Raw genomic sequence first — 12843 nt, 5'->3', positions numbered from 1 at the left:
TTTCTCCTCGGCCTCGCTCATTACCTTCTTTGGTCATCCAAACATCAGTGTTCCACAGGCGTCCCCCTCCAGCCAATACTCAACTTCTTCCAAACACTCTGTAGTGGGTCTCCTGAAATCTAAGACTTACCTCCTCAGATTCAACAAAATGAATATTTAGAAACAAATAAAATGATTTATTATCTCTTTTAATGGCTACAGAGTCAAATTTCTAATTGATATAACAGTATTCCCCTGCACATCAGTTCTAACTTTCTGTTGTTGTTTGTGATATTGCCATTTATGATAAGAAATACATATTTGGTTTTAGTCTCTGTTCCTGGCTTGCCGCTCCCCAAGCCCTTGTAATTTCCTAAGTAATTAAAGAAACAGGGGCACCTTTTTTACAATATTTTGTTTCATCCTCAATTCTTGAAATAGCTCCAGAGTGATAAAGGTAAAACAGGTGCTTTTTTGTTATTCATAACAAGTCCTTTTCATTTACAATTGAATTTATGCTAATAAGGCAACTTTTGAAAAGCCCCTAAAGATGGAGGTTGGTTGCCAAGAGAACACCAACCATCTGATTAGAGGGTTGGGGCTCTCAGTATCACCTCCTGACCCCCTTTCTTTTGAAAAGGGTTAGAGGTTGAATCAATTCAATTGGCTATTGAATCAATAGCCAATGATTGAATTAATCATACTTACATAATGAATCCTCCATAATGATCCCTGCTGCAGGTTCAGAGAGCTTCTTGGTTGGTGACTATGTGGAGACGCTGGGACAGTAGAGTGCCCAGAGAGAGCAGAGGGGCTCTGCACTCCATCTCATATACCATATCCCACATGTCCTATAGTTTTAATTGGCCCTGACTTTTATCCTTTTATAATAAATGAGTAATCAAGGAATACATCAAGGCTGTATATTGTCACCCTGCTTATTTAATTTATATGCAGAGTACATCATGAGAAACGCTGGGCTGGAGGAAGCACAAGCTGGAATCTAGATTGTGGGGGAAATATCAATAACCTCAGATATGCAGATGACACCACCTTTATGGCAGAAAGTGAAGAAGAACTAAAGTGCCTCTTAATGAAAGTGAAAGAGGAGAGTGAAAAAGTTGCCTTAAAGCTCAACATTCAGGAAACTAAGATCATGGCATCTGGTCCCATCACTTCATGGCAAATAGATGGGGAAACAGTGGAAACAGTGGCTGAGTTTATTTTTCTGGGCTCCAAAATCACTACAGATGGTGACTGCAGCCATGAAATTAAAAGACGCTTACTCCTTGGAAGGAAAGTTATGACCAACCTAGACATCGTATTAAAAAGCAGAGACATTACTTTGCCAGCAAAGGTCCATCTAGTCAAGGCTATGGTTTTTCCAGTGGTCATGTATGGATGTGAGAAGTGGACTATAAAGAAAGCTGAGTGCAGAAGAATTGATGCTTTTGAACTGTGGTGTTGGAGAGGACTCTTGAGAGTCCCTTGGACTGCAAGGAGATCCAGTCAGTCCATCCTAAAGGAGATCAGTCCTGGGTGTTCATTGGAAGGACTGATGTCAGAGCTGAAACTCCAATACTTTGGCCACCTGATGTGAAGAGCTGACTCATTGGAAAAGACTCTGATGCTGGGAAAGATGGAGGGCAGGAGGAGAAGGGGACAACAGAGGATGAGATGTCTGGATGGCATCACTGACTCAATGAACATGGGTTTGGGTGGACTCTGGGAGTTGGTGATGGACAGGGAGGCCTGGTGTGCTGCGGTTCATGGGGTCACAAAGAGTCAGACACGACTGACCACTGAACTGAACTGAGCTGAGTAAGTAGAATGTTTTCCTGAATTCTGTGAGTCTTTCTAGCAAATCAATAAGACCCCAAGAGAGGGTCATGGGAACCTCCAATTGAGAGCTGCCTGGTCAGAAGCATAGGGTAACAAGCTGAACCTGGGATTAGCATCAGAGGTGGGGGTGGAGGGGTGAGAATTGCAGTCCTGTGGGATTGAGCCCTTAACTTGTAGGATCTGTGAGATTTGACACTATCTCCAGGTATACTGCTTCCCAGGTATCTCAGTGGTAAAGAATCCACCTGCCAATGCAGGAGACACAGGAGATGTGGGTTTATGTTTGGGGAAGATCCCCTGGAGAAGGAAATGGCAACCCACTCTGGTATTCTTGCCTGGAAAATGTCATGGACAGGGGAACCTGGCGGGACTACCATCCATGGGGTCATAAAGAGTCGGACATGACTGAGCATTCAACCACATACTATACATACCAGGTATACAGTGTGAGAACTAAGCTAAAATTATGGGATATCCAGCAAATATCTCTAAAACCGGAGAATTTCTTGGGGTGGGGAACACTCCCTGAATTTGGAGTACAGATTAGTGCTGTGAATATAATGAAGGAGAACAGGAGAGTTTTTCTTGAACATTGTTGTCATGCTGTATATGAACTTTTGCAAATATATCTGATGCCCTTCTGGGCACTTTATAGAATTGAACTTCCATGCCTCTTTATCCTTTAAAGTATGGTCATTTCTCTTCTTTTGTCCAGTGAAGAGAAGTAACATATGTATATCTTCTTCATGCACACATTAAGAGCAATCATTTACCAAGTTCTCTTTCACTTTGGTTCTAGAAAGTGAAAGTGTTAGTCACTCAGTCATGTCCAGCTCTTTGTGACTCCGTGGACTGTAGCCTGCCAGGCCCCTCATCCATGGAATTCTCCAGGCAAGAATACTAGAATGGGTTACTGTTCCCTTCTCCAGGAGATCTTCCTAACCCAGGGATCAAGCCCCAGTCTCCTGCATTGCAGGAAGATTCTTTACCTTCTGAGCTATCAGGGAAGCCATAGGGCACAAAGTTCTCTGCTGATGTGCATTAGACATGAATATGGGGAGAAATCAATTTTCATTGTAGATTTGTTGATTTTTTTTCTCGCTATCATATTACTTAGCCTATCCTGATGCAGCTGCAATAAAATTCCAGGTAACGTAAGAGTATGTCTCTTCAAGTTCTGAGACTCCTTGCGTCTAATAAGTAATATCTGAAAGATAACAATCTCAAATGCCTAAGTTAACTAAACTGCTGATATATATATTAATGCTCTTCAAGGTCTTACAGATCAGTCCCAGAAGTGGAAGCTGAAGACTTCCTCCTCCTGTTGTCACCTTCAATGAAGGGGAGATCATTTACTGGTTTTAAATCATTTATTTCAATTTCAATTGTAAAAGTTAACCCAAATATTGGAGATGGAAACGACAACCCACTCCAGTATTCTTGCCTGGAAAATCCCATGGACAGAGGAACCTGGCAGACTACAGTTCATGGGGTCACAAAGAGTCAGACATGACTGAGTACACACAAGCCAAATATACAGGATACTTGAAACCTCTTTTGATATCCTTTGGGCTATCAAGAGGACATAAGTCTCCAAGACACCACCTAAATGTACAAGATTCCTTCAAGGATATAGGAAACATTTGGTTCCTTAGGGGTGGTATGAGTAAGGTATAAGAAAACTTATAAGAAAATAATTTTAATATATTTCTTCTATTATCTCTATATATTTACTAAATATCACCTTTTTATGAAAAACTGCTATTGTCAGTTGTTATTTATCTAGGTAACTTTGGGCAATATTGGTCCTGAAAAACTTGTGTAATGCTAGTAATTCATGTTAAGATGGAGTTTTCTAAAAGTTTCCATCCAGTGTTACATGTGTATGTGCTAAGTTGCGTCAGTCATGTCTGACTCTTTGTGACCCCATGGACTGTAGCCCACCAGGCTCCTCTGTCCATGGGATTCTCCAGGCAAGAATACTAGAATGCATTGCCACACTCTCCTCCAGGGGATCTTCTTAATTCAGGAATCGAAACTGCGTCTTACATCTCCTGCATTTGTAGGCAGGTTTCCTACCACTAGTGCCACCTAAGCCAGCCCTCTAAGATCAGTATCAATATGTATCATTACATACACTTCACCTTTTGGCCGATTGCCAAATAAGGAAGTTATGTGCCTGGGTTTCCAGCTTGAAGATGGCAGATGGTAGATTTTTTCAACCTCTCATAATGAATCTCTTTCTATATGTCTTTATGCATTCTGTTGGTTCTGTTTCTCTGAGGAAACCTAACTAATACAGAGAGAAAGAAAGAGGAGAGAATGTTAGATTTGATAATAAATAAATGACTAAGTAAATGGTGACTTTTGAGCAGACACCTGAAGGGAGGGAGCAGGGGAGGTACGCAGGCATCTGGAGGAAAAGCGTTTAGGCAGAGAGAACAGAAAGTACAAAAAGGAGTACTTTTTGTAGGAGGCAGGAGTGTGCCGGGGGTGTTTGTGGAACCGTGAGATAGGCAGTGAGGTCGGAGCACAGTAATAAAAGAGGAGAGAAATAGCAGGAGAATCAAAGAGGTCACGGAAGAAGGAGACAGGCCGTGTGAGGTCTTGTGGGTCATGTCTTAAGTAAGGTGGGAAAGCTGGAAGACTTTGAACACGGAAGTGGCAAAAACTACCAAAACTTATTCTTAGCTGCTGTTTACAGAATGTTAGAGGGGGTGGGAATGGAAGCAGAGTTAGTCCACAATAGTGGGGATGATGAAAGCAATTAAATTCTAACCATGTGGCAAACGTAGAGCTGACTGGGAAAGATAGAAGGTGGGAGGAGAAGGGGACGACAGCAGATGAGACAGTTGGATGGCATCACTGACTCAGTGGACTGAGTTTGAGTAAGCTCCGGGAGATGGTGAAGGACAGGGAAGCCCGGCGTGCTGCAGACCATGGGGTCACAAAGAGTCAGACACAACTGAGAGACTGAACAACAACAACAAAAGCCCTGAAATTGGATAGAATCACTCATGGTGTCCCAAATCTAGCTCTCCAGCCTTGTCCCATATGCCCTGCTGAGATGAGAGGTTCCCTAAGTGTTTTATGAAGCAAGTTCTTATTACAGATCAAGCTTCTTCAGACAGGCAGGAATGTGATGATATGTCAGCTAGGATGCTACATTCAGGGCACCACAGAGATAAAAAAAATGCATACTTCCCCTGGGGAAGGAAAAAAAGGTCATGATGCCATAAAGAATGTGGAGTGTGTTCTGAAGATCAAAGGAATCTCAGTCCTTCCCTTTCATGCAAGGCTGCTTTTCTGCAGAAAGTCTTTCACAATCCACTTAAGCGCAACTTCTTGTGAGCCTGGGACCCCTCACCAGTCAGGGAGCACCTGCAGCCTCTGCTGGCAACAGCCCAATTCTCGACAAGTTCTTGTTCACCTCTAAGTCGAGCCTTAGGGCATTGTCCAGGTGCCAAGCACATCGAGTCTCTGCAGCAGGGAAATCGTGCCCATTAATATAATAAGATTAACTAGGAAGACAGGTGAGGTCACCTGTGACTTGGCACCAATCTGGGAACCCAGGTTGGTGCTAGTGAGATTAAAAGGCCCTGCGTAGCAACAACTCTGATGTCGTGTCAAACTGGCTGGAGCTGCTTGCTTAACAATTGTTCAGGAAGTCCTCAGTGGCTCAGTTCAGAAAGAACATTCAGGTAAGATTAGAGGAAAAGGTCATCGGTCCCCGAACTTCTCTTCAGGAGATCAAATAGCTAAAGTCACACAGTATTAAGAAAACCCTTTGGGAAGTCTAAAAGAGAGTACAATAAACAAACAAGCAAGCCAGAGGAGATCTTTCCCTTGCTGGTGTGTTTCAGTGTAATTGATAAATATGGAGCCATCTCTCCAGATGTTGAAACCAAAAGACTAGCCCCCATGAGTCCACAGATCTGAAATTTGCACAGAGGTCAGTTTGTCATTTAATCTGAGCATCTTCTCCTCTGGGGTATTTCTGTGTCTGCCCTGCTGACCTCCGTCACAGTCACCTGAGAGAAAAACTTGCCTCACACACCTGCTCTTGGGCTCCTGGATGATCCCTTTGTCTGAGCCTCCCGGGCAAACCCGAGGGACTGAGCGAGCTTGTCAATTCCTTTTGTCTCCACAATAGAACAGGTTCTTCACAGAAGCAGACTGAGGACCCCAGCCTCTTGTTTAGATGCCAACTTGTTATTCTGCAGGGTTGTGGTGACACATAAATGGTGCCTGTCATCAGAGAAAGGTGACGAGTGGGATGAGTAACCAAGTGGTGGGTAAAAGCTTAAAAAAAAAAAAAAAAATGGACTGGCAATTCCATTAATGAAATCAGAGCAAATGTCCTAACAGAACACCTTCCTCTGAGCACAGCCAGGTCACAAGCAGATTGGATCTGAGATCCCAGAAGCTCTCAGAAATGGGGCCACTGCTTTACCCTTTCTCCTTGCACGGCCGTATCTCGTGGGTCTGCTTCTCCTGCACACCCCTTCCATCTTCCTCGCTGCAGCTGCCTCCTGGGCTTCCTAAGAGAAAAGCCAACGCTTACAAGATTGCGCAGACATCTTACAAGATTTTGAGAATGACCTTACCTGGGTTGCCTCCCAGCTCTTATCAGTAGTGCAGCATTGGGAAAGATATCACATCCAAATCTTTGTTCCCTTATTTCATAATCAAGATGGTGATATTACCCACCCAACAGGATTCTTGTCTGGTGCTTGGCACATGGAAGCTTCTAAGGTGTTATCTACTCTTCTTGCTGTTGCTGTGTTACTATTTCTAGTCACTACTTCCATCTAATGCTAGTTTGCCTGTGACTTTGGCCAGCTGCAAGCCACTTCCTCGGTGACCTTGCAATCTGGTTTCCCCAGAGAACCACCTTGGTCTTGTTACATGCTGCATTCCCAATCACACTGCCATTGGTGCTTCACACCATTCCATCAGCTGTAGCCAGAGATGGAGGCTACACTGTACCTTTATAGTCACCTAATCCTCCACCTTCAGAAGGGTCTGTTGGTGAGGGATGATCCTAAGGAAGTAGACTTTGAATGAGACACACCTCAAACCTACCTACGAAATTCTTTCAGGAACTTTAAACAAAGCTATTTTCAACCTCCCGTTTTTCCTATTAAGAGTTCATTGTACTATGAATGCTATCAGTAAACACTTTTAATTTTGAGGGTCTCATGTATCTTTTCTAGTGTTAGGGTGAATCTCTCAAGGCTGATGCTGGCCCCAAATCTCTGTCAGACCTGAGGATGCATTCTCTTTCCTCTTAAAATCCACTTGGTCAAATCAATGAACCTCTTTCTGCTGGACACTCAGACGCTATCATTGGTGTTAGACTTCTCCCAAAGCACTGTTGTTATTTCTCTTTTTAATGATGGAGGAAAATAACAGTTTTTATTAATATATAGTTCTAAGTTCAAAATCCTCCATCTTCACACTGGTTTCTAATCTGCAGTTGGTACCAGCCTGCTCCAACCTTTTCTGCCCATTGATCATTAAGGATGCTCTGAGTATTAAACTCAGAAATTAGCTAGACATTTTCCCTCCAGTCCTCATGTGATTTAAATGGCCTGTGCAGACATGCTGAGACTGTAGGTACCAGGCTGCTCTCTCCACCCACATTACTCTTGACTTCACTGTAGTGGCTGATGAAACACCTGAACGTGGGATAATGAAAACTTTGAGTTAATTCCTATCAGACTCACAAGTACAGAGTTGGTTAAAAGATACCCTTTAGTAGATAGCTGGTTTAGATGGGACCTAGGCATTTTTTCCAACATATTAATATTTGAGAGATTAAAAACTTATTTTTAATTTAATTTTATTTATTTATTTTATTTTTTGTGATAATAAATTTATTTTTTATTTTTTTTATTAACTTTACAATAGTGTATTGGTTTTGCCATATATCAACATGAATCCGCCACAGGTATACGCGTGTTCCCCATCCTGAACCCTCCTCTTTCCTCCCTCCCCATACGATAATTTGTGTGTGTATGCTTAGTTGTGCTTGACTCTTTGTGACCCCAGGGACTGTGGCCCATCAGGCTGCTCTGTCCATGTCCAGGCAAGAATACTGGAGTGAAAAAAAAAAAAAAAATACTGGAGTAGGTTGTCATTTCCTCCTCCAGAGGATCTTCCTGACCCATAAGATAATTTGCATACAGCAAAATTCACCCTTTTTTAGTGTACAATTCTCAGATTTTGACAAATATATACAGGTATGCCACTACCATCATAATCAAGGTATAAAAGATCCCCTAGGGTAGGAAAAGGTAACCCACTCCAGTATTCTTGCCTGGAAAATCTCATGGACAGAGGAATCTGGCAGGCCATAGTCCATGGTGGTCATAAAAGAATCAGACATGACTCAACAACTGAGTACAAGCATGAGAACAATCCTATCGCCCCAACATGGTCCCCCGCCGTGCTTTATAGCAAGCTTCTCATTCCAAAACACTCTTTAGGTGATGGTGATGGCAGTCATGCTCGGGAACCACTGAAATGACCTCAAGCCTTTTACAAATGGAAAAGTTGCACAGCTCCTCCAGAGTCACACTGCTTAACAGCCAGGACCAGGATTTAAGTCCGCCTTTCTCTTTTTATCTTGTCCCAACACACAACACTTATTCTAAAGTGTTTTCTTTGTTCAAGATGGTTCCTCTAAGTAAAAACAAGCCTGTGAAATAAACAAGAAAATAATCATAAACTAAAACAGCTCCCAAATTAAAACAGGATGAAAAAAAAAAAAAAAAAAAAAAACGACAATACACAATCCAGAGAACCCTTAAACTAGTCTGAATATACTCAGAAGAAATATCAAGGGAGAAAGGATTGATTGTACCTGGTTCCCAGCACAAAATATTACTCTTTTCTTTCTTTTTCTCTTTTCACAACACTCTATGCATCTAACCCAGTGCTGAAATACACCCATGGTGAATCACCTCGAAGCAATACCCCCAGAATATAACCTCCTTCCTCTCTTACTTTCCCTCTGACCTGGACAATGGGAAGGGACAAACTTGGAGAAAGCACATACCATAAATATCTCAGGGTGACTGGCAGATAGACCCAATCCAATTACTGCCTTATGATTAGCCTATAAATAAAGAAGCTTTGCCTGCTTTAAAGTGCACCTCCCAAAGATAGAGGCCATTTTGCTTTGAGAAGCAAACAGCCCCACCCAGGGGATGGGCCAAGAAAGGCCAAGAAATTATGAAGTCCTGTTTGTTTTTAAATGTTTTAACATGGGTGTGCCCATGTGGGACAGCTCAGTGTGTGGGAGAGATCCATGCTGGGGGTAACCAGCATTAGCTGCTTTGCTCTGCGTATGCCAGGAGCCAAAGTCAAGAATCATTTAAACCCTAGACTTGTGCTCCAGACTGAATGGTGAGCTTTAGGCATCCTTTAGAACAGTATGCAGAGAAGGCAATGGCACCCCACTCCAGTACCCTTGCCTGGAAAATCCCATGGACGGAGGAGCCTGGTAGGCTGCAGTCCACGGGGTCGCTAGAGTCGGACACGACTGAGCGACTTCACTTTCACTTTTCACTTTCATGCATTGGAGAAGGAAATGGCAATCCACTCCAGTATTCTTGCCTGGAGAATCCCAGGGACAGGGGAGCCTGGTAGGCTGCTGTCTATGGGGTCACACAGAGTTGGACACGACTGAAGTGACTTAGCATAGCATAGCATAGCATAGAACAGTATGACCTTTTCATGATGCCTAAAGGAACTTTCTACCCAGAGATGTGTTTTTCATCTTCTTCCTTGGCTCTGTGCTAGAAATGTTGCCCTCTGAGGTGCTTTCAATCCCATAGGTCTTTAGGAGTCCACAGATCCTCAGGCCTGAATCCTAAACAGGTTTTATTTCCTTTTCTTTCTTTGGTTTATTATTCAACGTACTGTTCAAGGTGATCCGATAAAGCTTTGGTTGGAGTCCTTTCTCCAGCCTTGAACACTGGGCAGTACACTGAAAGATTAACTTCCCAACCAGTAGCCTGGCTTTCTCTGAGTGGTATAGCCTGGTGCTGAAGTGCCCAGATGCTGGCAGCAAACCACCAGGGTTTGAATCCTGACTCTACTATTTGTCTGCCATGTTAGTGGGCAAGTTAGTTAATGTCTGCTGGGTCTCAGTTTCCTCATCTGAAAACTGGGTGCAATAATGTTACCTACTCCAAAGGGGTGAAAAATGGAAGTACTTACCCCTGTGCCCAGCACAGAGTGAGTCATGTCATATTAGGAAAACTTGAAATAGGCTGGGCTTCCTTGGTAGCTCAGAGGGTAAAGAATCTGCCTGCAATACAGGAGACCTGGGCTCGATCCCTGGGTTGGGAAGACGAGTGGAAAAGGAAATGGCAACCCACTCCGGTATTCTTCCCTGGGGAATTCCATGGACAGAGGAGCCTAGTGGGCTATAGTCCATGGGATTGCAAAGTGTCTGTGGCAAACTGAGTAACATTTTCACTTTCAGCCCATCTTGACTTCTTTAGGAAACAATGTATCTAAAATACCTCTTGCTGGGGTCAGGCAACTGAGATCTCAGTTTAGTTCAGTCGCTCAGTCGTGTCCGACTCTTTGCGACCCCATGAATGGCAGCACGCCAGGCCTCCCTGTCCATCACCAACTCCCGGAGTTCACTCAGACTCACGTCCATCGAGTCAGTGATGCCATCCAGCCATCTCATCCTCTGTCGTCCCTTCTCCTACTGCCCCCAATCCTTCCCAGCATCAGAGTCTTTTCCAATGAGTCAACTCGTCGCATGAGGTGGCCAAAGTACTGGAGTTTCAGCTTCAGCATCGTTCCCTCTAAAGATATCCCAGGGCTGATCTCCTTCAGAATGGACTGAGAACTAGTAGTCACCAAAAAAATATGCCTGATATTAAATATTTAACTTAAAAATAATCTTTTGTAATACTTCACCAAACTATTTTAAAGTATATAGAAATGAGCAATTTGCCTGGAATGTTAAAGAAAGTCAGTGACTAATGTTCTTCTGAAGGTCCGTATGTTTTTGCCATTGTTCAGCCTATGAGGCCACATCACATTCCCAACATTCCAAAGAAACCACAGGTAAATTTTTGAGTGTCTGAATTTTTAAAAAACCATTCATATTCATTGTCCCCACTCCCATTAACTGTGCCACACAAGACAAATGCGTTTGCCATGTGTGCTTGTGAGGCATACACATGTGAACATCAGTGTTGTGCTATTTTTAATTTCACTATAGTTTCTCAGTTTTCTCTACATTATATCTCAGGAATACTGAAAAAAAAAAAAAAGAAAGGTAACTGTGTGGAATAAAAAGCAGAATTTCCCTACGTTCAGTCTCTGCTCCTTCTTTGAAGCTGGTTTGGGAAGGGGAGGATCAGTTATGTCATCAAAGGCTGACATTTCTTGGTGAGCATGTTTCCTGAAGCATGGAGTGAGGTGGCTGCTAATGAACCTCAAATTCCTTTCCTCCCCTGAGATTTCTCCTGTTGTTTCTCACATAACGAGAGCGTACACAGAGGCATGAAAAAATTAGAAATGTCCAATTATGGAAAGGACACAGCTCCAGAGTTAAAAGGAGTTGAGTTTAAATATCCCAACTGCGACCTACAAGTTGCAGGACCTTGAGTAAGAGACTTAGACACTTTAAGACCTGTTTTACCATCTGTCAAACAGTTTGCAGGACTTTCAGGAAAATTAAATAGCAAATGTAGAGTATTAGCACATAATAGGTGCTTGAAAAATAGAAGTGTTTATCCTGATAAAACTCCAGGCTGCAAGCACCAATCATCATTGAATAGGTATCAAGGTTTTTAACTGAGTGAAACAAGTTCTGTTTAATTAGGCTTTGCTCTAACACAATGGCATGGCTAGAAAAAAAAAATGCTCCCAATACAGACCTTCCATAAAGAACTCCAAGAAAGGCTGTCTGAGGCCAAGGTTGCAACATATGAATAGACACTAGCAAGCAGAGCACAATAAAAGTTAATATTCAAGTGTATATTTTTAAGCTCACTGTGAAATGACATTCCTTTCAGGAGCATAGGTAACAATTTATTAACTAGACTGAGATGCCTTTTTGAAAAATCACCATTGCTTCTTAAAGGATTAGTTGATTGGCTTTTTCCATTTTCACCTGACTTGTTCTCTGTGTGTGATCAGATGACAAGCTAGTCAGAGCTAGTTTTCTAAGAGCTAGTATAACTCAGTACATCAACATGGAAAAGTTAATGAATCATAATAGTTGTTCAGGACATTGTGTATGCACCAGATGAGAGGACTTATTTTCTTAGTTTGATGCCAAAAGACCCATCTATGTGTTTGTAGTTAACCTAATGGCTGGCACACTTGTATATTTCCAATACAAAAACTATCTGACTTCCTTTAAGCTGCCCGAGGAATACAGAAATTCCAAGACAAAGAAATGATCTAGTGTTGTATTTAAATGCACAGCTATCCGAGATGATAGATGGATATTAAGATTAATACATTTTCAAGTGAAAAAAAAGTCTAAGACTATTACCGATGAATCTTGACCACATATCCAAAATATTAATTTTGTATATTTTGTTTAATCGATTTTATCTGAAGAAAAGTATAACATTCATATTATAGACTTTTTCTTGGAAGAGAAATTGTATCTGTGATCAACCACGGAAACTTCCTGGCATATTACTGAGCTTTGCAAAGAGCTATAAATAACTAATCTGACACATGTGGGATTATCTAACTTTTTAAAAATTGAAGCATAGTTATTTACAATGTTGTGTTAGTTTCAGGTGTACAGCAAAGTAATTTAGCCATATCTTTTTTTTTTTTCAGATTCTTTTCCCTTATGGGTTAATTCAGAAATATTGAGTATAATATACTATACAATAGGTCCTTGTTGGTTATCTATTTTATATTTTATACATAGTAGTGTGTATATATAAACTCCTAATTTATCCCTCCCTCTCCCATCTTTCCCCTTTGGTAACCATAAATTTGTTTTCTGTGTCTGTGGGTCTG

Source organism: Bubalus bubalis, chromosome 10 (assembly GCF_019923935.1).
Source record: "Bubalus bubalis isolate 160015118507 breed Murrah chromosome 10, NDDB_SH_1, whole genome shotgun sequence".
NCBI lineage: Eukaryota > Metazoa > Chordata > Mammalia > Artiodactyla > Bovidae > Bubalus > Bubalus bubalis.
Note: the sequence above shows the minus strand (reverse complement) of the source record.